This window comes from Hydra vulgaris, chromosome 05 (assembly GCF_038396675.1).
Source record: "Hydra vulgaris chromosome 05, alternate assembly HydraT2T_AEP".
Lineage (NCBI taxonomy): Eukaryota > Metazoa > Cnidaria > Hydrozoa > Anthoathecata > Hydridae > Hydra > Hydra vulgaris.
Window position 1 is genome coordinate 37,540,437 of NC_088924.1, and position 11,112 is coordinate 37,551,548.

The following is an 11,112-nucleotide window of genomic DNA, read 5'->3' on the forward strand; positions in this document are numbered from 1 at the left end:
ATTATAAAACTTCGATTTGATGACTCAGATAGCTCCATAATAATATATATAGCAGACGACTCAAGGTTTTTTTTTCAATTTTTCATACACCACTTTTAATCAATTTTGACAATATAGTATAGTGGGCTATCAGCAGGAGCAATGAGAGGGGCGAAAGGCAGCAGATGTTCAAGAGGCGCCATAAAATAAGAAGATACATAAAATACAAAGTTCCTCAATGATTATAAATGAAAATTTTGAAAAATTGAAGCGCTAAGGCTCTCGACACCCCTGACCGTAGGCGATATAGCACTGAATAATAATGAGTTTCCTATGACTATTTGAAAATGGTCATGGAAATCAAGGAAAAGTCTTATTTTGTGTTATTCATTTTTCATTCAAATTATTCATTTACTTATTAGTTTTAGAACATACTAATACTTTAGGCAAAGTTTTGTTAATAGATTACAGATGCTTGCAAAATATTTATCATCTGGGTCAAAAGAAATATATAAAAATTAGTGAGAAAATAAATGTTTAATTTACAAAGTTATTTAAATTTACAAACTTATTTATTTGAACAATTTTTATTATATATAAATTAACAAACACGTGATTATACCGTACATACTACTGATAAAGGTTTAAACAGTAATACAATATTGTTAATTATACTATTATTTATATTTATTGGTTCCTTTCATTAAGATATTTAGCAATAATTATATTATTAAACCATATATATTAGATTAAGCCAGACAATCATCACAATGATGAAGCATAAGCTTCTTATTGCAAACTCTACTTTATTTTAATAATATCTTCATGATATTCACAAATCTCATGTTTCCAGTCTTTCAAATCCTTTTTTTTATTTTGTTCAAAATTTTCTTCAATCGCTCATGTTTCCAGTCTTTCAAATCCTTTTTTTTATTTTAAGATATTTAGCAATAATTATATTATTAAACCATATATATTAGATTAAGCCAGACAATCATCACAATGATGAAGCATAAGCTTCTTATTGCAAACTCTACTTTATTTTAATAATATCTTCATGATATTCACAAATGTGGTGAAGAGTGATGCAAGCATTAATAATTTTTGTACCAAAGTTAATATCAAATTCCATATGCTTGCAAATGACATAGCCAAGCTTTAAAATGTCCAAAAGCATTCTCAACCATTCTTCTAGCTTTTTGAAGATCATTAAGCTCCAAATGCTCAGTACATCAATCTTGCTGATTGATGTACTGCAAGCCAGTCGTAATTCATTATATGTTTTTCTTGATTCAGTTAGTTTAATGGCTTTTTTATATCTCACACAGACATCAAGAAAATTTAGCCATTTATTTTCAGATGTGTCTGCTTCTATGGATGGTCGAATTCCTTTAAGTGGCTGTGTTATGTGATTTTGTGATGTAATCAATTGTTTCATCAATTCAGTCATTTATGCTTGCATGATGGATTGGATTCAGGTTTTATTTCTGATATAGGAGTTGCCATTCTTTTCTTTTTTGTTATTGATTTTTTTAATTTTTTTTATTTAGTTCGCTGACTTTGATTTTAACTTTGTCCTTCAGTGTTTGATTTACACGGTTAAATGTTTTATTCAATGTTATTTGTATTATATATAATAATTCTCCGCATAGCGTCATGTATAATAACAAAGTTCTTAATTCAGCTTTCTTCTCTTCATAACTAACTTACAAAAACATAAACACAATGCGCATAACTAAAGTCCTTATCAGTCATTAGCATAATGACCGTAATTATCTACAATACGTAACAACATATATGTAATCAAATATGGCGTATTAAACACCCAGCATTGATCCTGGTCAAAATATTATTTTTGGTCTTATGCACAATGATTAACACTCTTTAGCAGACAGCAATATGACTTACAGCGTCAATTATAGTTTTTCAATATATTGACTTAATTATTTGTTGATTTCCAGCTTACCAATTAATCAATAAATCAGAAAATGTAATGTAAATAAAAAACCACAAAAATTCTAAATCAATGATTTATAATTTTTTACATTAAACTTTCTGATTTAATGATTAATTTGTAACCTGAAAATCAACGAATAATTAATTCAACATATTGAAAAACTATAGTTTACGCTGTAAGCCATATTGCTGATATTATGTTTTCAACCATTGATTTAATCAGAGGTTAAAAACATAATATGAGACTATCAAACACAAAATTGCAACCCCTAAATATGCTTCAAATAATACAATTTTTAATGTGTAGTACTTAAATGGATAGAAGAACACAGGCAAAATGGAGCACAGTGATTTCTAAATCAATTTGTCTTATATCATATAAGATATATGATAAATCACCATAATGCCCATTTGCATCTCCACATCTAATCAGCTTTTCATTTTATCTAACATTTTTATTAAACATTAACAAAAGTATTATTATCATTAATAAGATTATTGTGTGGGTTAAGATTAGGATTGCAATACTGCAATACATGCAAATTTTGCATGTACTGTTCAGATTGCAATCTGAACAGTACATGCAAAATTTGTTTATATGTTGCTTATCTAAATATCATTACGCTAATGAATAGTGCGCATAGTTACACCTAATGTTCTTGTTGTTAATGACGGTTCTGTATTCTGTAAAATACACCATTTCTTAGTTTTTAAGTAGTTTCTAGACTTTTGAATGCGCGGTTATATATTCCATGCGGTCTTTCGAGTGAGGTCAGCAAGCAAATTAGAGCTGATATATTATTATTTTCGAAAAGAATTGATGTTGTTCATTGTTTAAAGTAGAAAATTTAAATAATCGTTTATTTGTTGTTGGTTGTTTTTATTTTTCTAATTTTTATAGCCTGTTTTCATTTTTAGAAGAAGTTAGAAATAAAATGTCTGGTAAAATAGTTTTTTTAGTACTATCTAAACATGAATACTGTAATTTATCTAATCTTCTAAATATGAATACTGTAATTTAATAGTGAAAGTGTCGTTTCACTTTCTTTTTTAATAAAGAACTTTCTAGGCTTTTCTAAAAGCCTTTCTTTACTCCACGCGGTCTTTCAAGCTAGGTCTTCCAGCCGATTAGAGCTGATAAATTTTTAGTTTCAAGAGGAACTGATGTTGTTCATTGTTTAAAAACTAAAATTTGTTTGTTGTTCGTTGTTTTTATTTTTCTGTTTTTTTTTAAAAGAAGTTAAAACTAAAATGACTGGTAAAAAATTTTTTTTTAGTACAATGTTTCTTTTTTAGTAAAGTGTTTCAGTTTTGTCTTACAGTATTTTTAGATCAATTTAAGCAAGTATTTTTCATTTTTTAGAGCAGTTAAAAGAAGCTGAAGGCCTTTTTAACAAGTATATAGTGTATAGTAGTTTACTTATAGTTTATATTAGTAACATAGTTATATTAGTTTATTTATAGTTTATATTAGTTTATATAGTAGTTTATTTATAGTTTATATTAGTTCAAGTTTATTTATTGTTTATATTAGTAAGTTTATTTATAGATTATAGATTAGGATTAATGAGAATACAAATTTTTTTTTAGACAGGCTAGCTGACAGCGACTTAAGTTAGTTTTATCATTTAGATTTTATTTGAGTACAAATGTAGCATTAGCAATTTTATTGTATATAATTTTATCTCAATTTTTATTTTTAGACAGACAGGTAGAACTCAGTAAGGACTTAGATTTTGTAGATTTAAAAACTTCTTTCGAATATTCTTTTAAAGCATTGAAAATGTTTTAAATATTTTAATAAACTTTGTCATTTAGGTGTGGTAGCATCATCAGTTGGTGCAAATAGTAATGTCTTTTATTTTATTTTACAGCAAATAGTAATGTTTTTTAATTTATTTTAAAAAGAATCAATAAATATTGTTTATTTAAACATAATCATCAGGATAAAATAGATAAGACAGATAACATAGCTTTTTTATTTAATATTTTTTTATTTAGTTATAACTTCAGTTGCACCAGCCACAACAGGTAATTTCGTACATTTATTTTAATATACTTAAATTACATTTGTTACTTAACTTTTCAAGCAATAAATATTGTTTATTTCAACATTATCGTCAAGATTATATAAATAAACTTTTTATTTGATAATTTATTTTAGTTGCTTCTGGATCAACTTTAAATAATGGTAACTCATTAATTCATATTTTATTATAGATAAATGTAGATAAAAAAATGTAAGTTGGAAATTTTTGTAGATTTAAAAGCAGTAAGCTTTTTTCTAAAGGTTCTTTCTATTTTTGGATTAAATCCACTATCACTACATTTGTTCTATGTAATGTATTCTATGTAATATTTTATATAATGTACTTTAATAATTTTTGAAATTAAATTACACCAGGTTGTAGAAAATAGTTATAGTTTAATGATAAGGTTGCAGACTGTTAAAGCAGATTATAGATCTTTGATCTATTTAATCTATTTAATAACCAACTACCAAAGGGAAAATTTAATATCAGTTGTTTGTTTGTTTTTCTGTTTAGTTGACAACAATGAAGAGAGAGGTAGTATGTTTAAAAGGATTTTTATTTTTTTATAAAGTAATGTTTTTTAAAATATTGTTGTTGACTTAAAAGTAAAACAGTAGGTTTTTATAATTTTATACAATAAGCCCAAGAACTTAGGTAATACTTAAAATTATATTGTCAATAATAGAGAAGAAATTTAAAATTCTCAATAAGCAGCTTCTTATTATTTTACATCAAGTTAGTTTAATTAAAATTTATTTTCTTTAGTTGATCAAGAGAGAGCTAATAAAGGTATTAGTTATCACCTTTTATCTGACTTTACTTTTCTTTTTATTATCACTCTTTATTATTATTAAATTTGATAGGTGTTTACTTGAGATTAGTATCATTACTATTTGTAAATATCCTTGATGTAAGATCTTTATTCAGAATAAATTTGATTTGATTTGATTTGATTTATATTAGTTTAGTGAATTTATTTTTAAAAAGTTAAGTAGATATTTTAACGTCTATACATTTAAGTGGTTTTATTGTTTAGACACAGAATTGAAGACTGAAATAAGTCAGTGTTTTTGCTATTAGATAATCGTTAATAGGAATTTGTTTATTTGTACTGTAACTGGAATTTTAAAACTTCAAGTACTTAAGATTTATTTTCTTTTTTCTTTTAGGAGAGTTGGAAAAAAAACTAAGTATAAATTATGTGATTAGTATAGTTAAATAAAGCATTTATATATGTACACTCAGTAGTCCAAGTCAGTTGTCACATTTTAGAAATTGTCCAGGAGAGAGTAAATAGTAAAATAATTAGTCTTTATTGGCTTTTTTATTCTTGATGGTTAAATTTATGTTTTATTTAATTTGTCTAATTTAATTTGACTTGAGGCACATAAAATATAATTTTGACAAAAATAAAAAGTTAAATAAAAAAAGTGAAAAGTCATTTCTGAACTACAGACTTTTTTCCTTTGAACATTGTGGGGACAACAGACCCTTTATATTGACCAAACTTTGTTTCACATTGTTGCAGGAAAACAGTCTTTATACCTATGTAGATACTGAAAAACTAAAAAGGTCTCATACATAACTCATTTTCACAAAAAACTGGATAACCGACCTTTGTCTTCTGAGGTACAAATATTAAAATTTAAAGTTTATTTTAGTTTAGTTTTTATTAGTTTTAGCTTCAGTTATCTTTTTTCTTACTTTAGACAACTTCATGGAAGAAATGAGGGGAATAGGTAAAAAAAATTATAGTTATATATTTATTTATATGTAAATATAATTCTATCAATTATTCTGAGGTATATTGTGTCTTTAGTGTCTGGTAGAAGCATAACTGGTAGGGCTGTGTTTTAAATTTTATATATTTTTTTACGGAGAAATATGTGTAATAGGTGAAGGAATTATTTAATAAAAATATGACATTTTAAAACTGTTTGCATTTTACTCATATTTTTATTAAAATTAAATTTCTCACAAGTTTAACTCTTTTTAATTTACTTTTTTTAAATTTATTTTTAGCATCCTATTCATCCTGTGAAAATGGTGAGGTTATGCTTTATATTTTGATTAAAAAAAATTGTCAATATTTTTAAATTTTATTATATCCTTCTATTTGTAATTTTAGAGTCGTTAACATTTGAGGAATACAAAAGATATCGCTCCCAACACCCAGGGCCTCTCTCGGAGAGGTCCTTCAATAAGTGGCAAAGTAATGGCGGTATGGATGAGCCATCCTTCAAATGGAGGGCTCATCCATACCGGGGTGTTGGGAGACATCAAAGAAAAAACAGCAACCAAAAGCTTGTAAATGTCTTCTATCAGTGAAGATATTTATAACTTTTTTGTTGCCGTTTTTTCTTCGGTGACTTATTTTTATTTTTTTTAATTTTGTAATTTTTTTTTTTAAATTTGTAATTTCTTTTTATAATATATTATTGTATATTTGGTTTGTTTTTGTCTTTTTTAATTGAAATTTTATTTGTTTTTCACCAAATAAACTTAAATATAGTTAAATTGATTCACTACCCAATCATCATAATATGATGCTACATTCTATTTGTTAAAAATAATTAATTGGTAGTGTAGTTTATTAACAAACACTGCTTTTAAAATTTACTATAAGCCAAGACTATTTAGCTATATAAATGCAATTTATTTATATCTATTTGATTTTTTATCTTTAATGTTTTTAGTTTAGTTCTTTGAAGCATTTGTTTTTTTGCTTTTTAATTAAAATATTTTAAATCTATTGTTATGTCTTTTAAATTTAACTAAAGTTTACTAAAAGCCAACGTGTGAAATAACGTCGTAAAACAACACTGACAAGTTGCATCATGACAGCAGTTTAAGTATGACAACAGGCTACCGAAAAGCAGGTAAATTGTATTCCAGTTGTTTTTTTTTTGTTTTGTTATGTTTTTCTTTTATGTCTACTTATCTGTTACAATTTTTATTTTAGGTTTGTCATATGACGCATTAATGCAATATAAAAGATCAAAGTTTACATATTTTTTACAATTTGTTATACACATGTTTGATTATAAATCAACTTTTTTTTGTTTGAAACGTATTTGTACTCAATTGCTTAGTTATTTATAATAAATTTATTTAGTTGTGTGCATTTATCGTTTTAAAGACAATTTCCTTTTTTAAAGAAACATGTATCAAGGGGATACCAAAAAAATTATTAACTCAAATAATTTACGTTCACTTCATATTAATCTTATTAATTAAAGTTCATGTTATAAAAAATATAACAAGAATTTAGCTTTAATCTTTCGTCAATTTAAGGCATGATGAAGTGTTATTATTTTGTGTCAGTAACTAAAAACGTATTGTGTTGAACTTGGTAATGTCTAGGAAAATGGTTCTGCCATACACTGATATGACCTATGTCAGTTGTAAATTACTCAAATAACGTTAAATAATTGGTAAATTAATTTATTTTAATTTTACAGATGGTTTAATTTTTTAATTTGAAGGCGTTTTTCTTACAGGGTATTAGTTAAGGTTACACAACTTTAAATTGTGGAAAACAGTCACTATAAAGTAAGTAACAGACCGACCATAACCCGTATTACGGGTTGCTTTCTGCTAGTTAATCATTAATTATAGTAAATGTACAATTTTGTAAAAATTGTATAACATTTATCATAATATTCCAGAGCATTTTACAGCACACTTTTTTAAAACAATATAAATAAATACAATACAAGAGCAACAGGCAACTTTAAGATACCTTTTGAAACAACAAGACTTTCAAAATTCTCAGTTACATATCGTGGTCCCTATTTATTTAACAAATTAGTTTCCAGAAACGAATCACTATTAAACTTAAACAACGAACACTCTCTGAAAAAAAAGCTAAAATCTACAATAATTAAATTAAACAACTGTAAGGAATTTTTTTAAATTTGAATAAATAAATGTAACTTAACTTTTAATACAAATCGATAATAAAAATAATATTAATAACAAGGTAAATATGTAACACATACATATATACCACGTATGCAACTGATTTTTTATGTGTATTACACATCTAAGAAATGGGTACTCGATGAAAAGACTGACTTAAGTCTTCTGCGAGCTTCCTATAACTACAAATAAGTATTTCTTTTTATCAATCTTACACAAATTTTGTTTTTATCATATTTATACACTAACATTATCTTGAAATGTGGTAAATTAACTTATAGTGAAACATCTAAACTCTCCTCCAAAAAATCAGCAGATTATTTTTATTTATTGTATTTTTTATTTTAATTGGAGTAATATAGAGATATATTTCTCGGATTATTTTTACTTACACGTTATTATCTTGTTGTAATTGGTATTTATTTTATTCATGTCTCGGAATCGTAAGCAACTATATTTTTATTTATAACTTAAATAAAAATTTAAATCATAAATATAACTTTATATTTATGATTTAAATTTGTATATCTTTACTGCCAATCAGTGATTGGTAACTTGTAATTACTTTGTAGTTGTAAAATAAAACATGTATAAAAACAAAATAAAAAAAAAAATTAAAATAGAACAGGAAATTTTTATGTAAAAAACACATAAACTTACGAAGATTTACGTTTTCCCTCGCCAGTATATTTAAATTTTTGACCACCATGGATACAACAATACTTGATGAAATATTTAATCTGAGGTGCCACGGCTGTTTCACTCAATATAAAAGCGAGCTTGAGCGTCTTAAGAATTTTTGTGTTTTTAAAAAAGAAAAGTATTTCCGCGTAAAATGTATAAAAATTCACTAACTTTAAAATAGTGGTATTTTTTTTCTATAAATTCTTTCATCTTCAAGTTAAAAAAATATAAAAGAACTATTCTTCCTTGTTAAATAAATATTTCCTTTAAACGGACTAAAATAAGATATTGTTAAAATATTGCTAAAGATTTGGGATCACTTTTCTGTTTTTTACGATTTTCACGGAAAACCTGTCTTGAACCAACTAAGATATTTTGACATAACTACATGTTTGATAGTTGAAATTTAGAACACTTATCAATAAATGTCTATTCTATCTGATTTTTGGTGCATATTGCTCATTTTTGTAAGAAAAGTTAGTTTTTAATGCATTTCTATTTTTAATTTTACCACTTTACAATAAAAATCAAATTTTTTTTGTAATATGCACCAAATTATTGAAAATTCAATTCTTTATAAACATGAAAATCAAAAAATTATTTCATGCACCTCCAGCTATGTTAAAAAATATGGTAATTAAACCTGGCTGGTTTAGCAACAAATTTTTATTGTTTTATTTTTAAGTTTTTGTTTACATTTTTAAACAATCACGTGACCTTAATTCCATTCGTTACCAAACAAGAAATATCATGAATTTTATGACAACAACTTTTTTAGCGAGACAAATTTTGAACTATAAAATAAACAAAGTTAGGCGGGTTTTTTCACTTGAGGCTAATCAACTAACATCAGATAAGTTTAATCCTATTATATTTTGTTCATCTATTTGTCAATAAATATTATTTTATTTGTATTGTATTATATTTTTGTTATTATTTAGCATTATGTATTCTGCTGAAAGGAAATTATTAAAACTATACATCGAATGGGAAGATTGTTGGGAAGAAGAGTGTAACTTTGTATTAGTTAGGCGATTAGTTAGAATTGATAAAATGACTAACGATTATTATCATTAGAAGTTAATTCTACCTCTGTGGTACCGCTGCTCTACCTACCTCCACTCTTGTTAACGAATGGAATGGAATTCTCATATAAATTGGTGTAAAAATATAATTTAAGAATTAGTACAAGTTATTGTCACAAGTTATCGAGTCAAGCAACCGTTCTTCTGGTTTAAAATGAAGTATGAGTCTAGTATCAACTGGGTGTACAAAGAAATACTACTTAAAGGACTTATCAATGGACCAACTGATTATAGAATAGTTTTTTATGAGAAAAAAAACAATTTCAAATTTTATTTGTATATTTAAACACGCAAAAATAATTTAAAGTTAGCGAGTCTTTATTTATTAACATTTTCACAACATATTATTAGAACTGTGTGCACATAATAAAAAGTTTTTTAAAAGCTTAAGCTTTTAATTTTTAGGCTAAATATTCCTTAATTTAAATCTGGTTTTATTTAATAGAATGAATTTTCAAAAACTAGTCATTTAACAGTTTATTCCCCTTTAACGACATTTTCGTAATTTTGCGAAAATTCAATTTTCTTTACTGGCTTAAAATAAATCTGTTTTAGTTAACTTTAAACGTTTAAGTAAGCTTTTTTTGTTTTTATTTTAGCAAAATTTAGCAAAGTTCGTCATTTGACGCGTTTATTCTAAAATTAAAGAAGTTTTTTAATATATTTGTGAAATGTCATCAGATAAAACATTTTATTGGTATTTTTATTCTTTTTACAGAACAAAATTATCTCTAATGTTATAAAAGTTATATTTTAGGTTTTAGTAACACCCCTTACGTGAATATTTTATAACAATATAACAAGAACAGATTTTCTAGCACTCTCGATAGTTCTGGCATCTCTTATCGACAACTTTATTATGTGAGTTTGTATTTGTTACAAAAAAACTCAATTTCTTTTGACACGTGAAATTCTTAACCAATGAAACGGACTTTCGGTAAGATAAGAATTTTTTTTTGCCTACCGACTTTCGGAAGGCTATCCACGGCGTATTTCGAAATAGATTAACTCCCCGGGTAATTTTTTACGCAACAGGAGTTAATTTATTATGGGGGTTAATTTATTTCATGACCCCGGCCATTAATTGGTGTTTATTCAAAATTTAAGTTCAAATGAATTGTTTATATTGTTTTTTTTTATATTTTGGTTACAATTACTCAAAATAAATTGAAAGAATGTCCATTATTAAATATAGCAAAGAAAAATTAAATCCGACAAAACTACTGTCTGCATAGTGCCTTTTAAAAAAGATATGGCCATTAATTGGTCAGTTTGCCCTATATAATCTGAAAATAAAAAACAATACTTATTAAAATTCGATGTTTTTTCAAGATAAAAATACTAAAACAAAGAGAAAATAAACAACAAATTTCTCCATAAAATGTTTTAGCGGAACAAAAACTGGTGTAGCGTTTTTAATTTACTGCCGTTAAAATTTTACTGCGTAGTAAAAT

At 25.5% G+C, this 11,112-nt stretch overlaps 1 long non-coding RNA gene across 1 annotated transcript; it reads left to right on the forward strand.

The window, feature by feature from the left end:
• Window positions 1-4,941: 4,941 nt before the first annotated feature.
• On the forward strand, window positions 4,942-6,261 carry LOC136080042 (uncharacterized). The gene is made up of 3 exons (XR_010638404.1): window positions 4,942-5,707; window positions 5,788-6,014; window positions 6,097-6,261. It is a non-coding gene; the product is annotated as an uncharacterized LOC136080042 (long non-coding RNA).
• The last annotated feature ends 4,851 nt before the right edge of the window (window positions 6,262-11,112 follow it).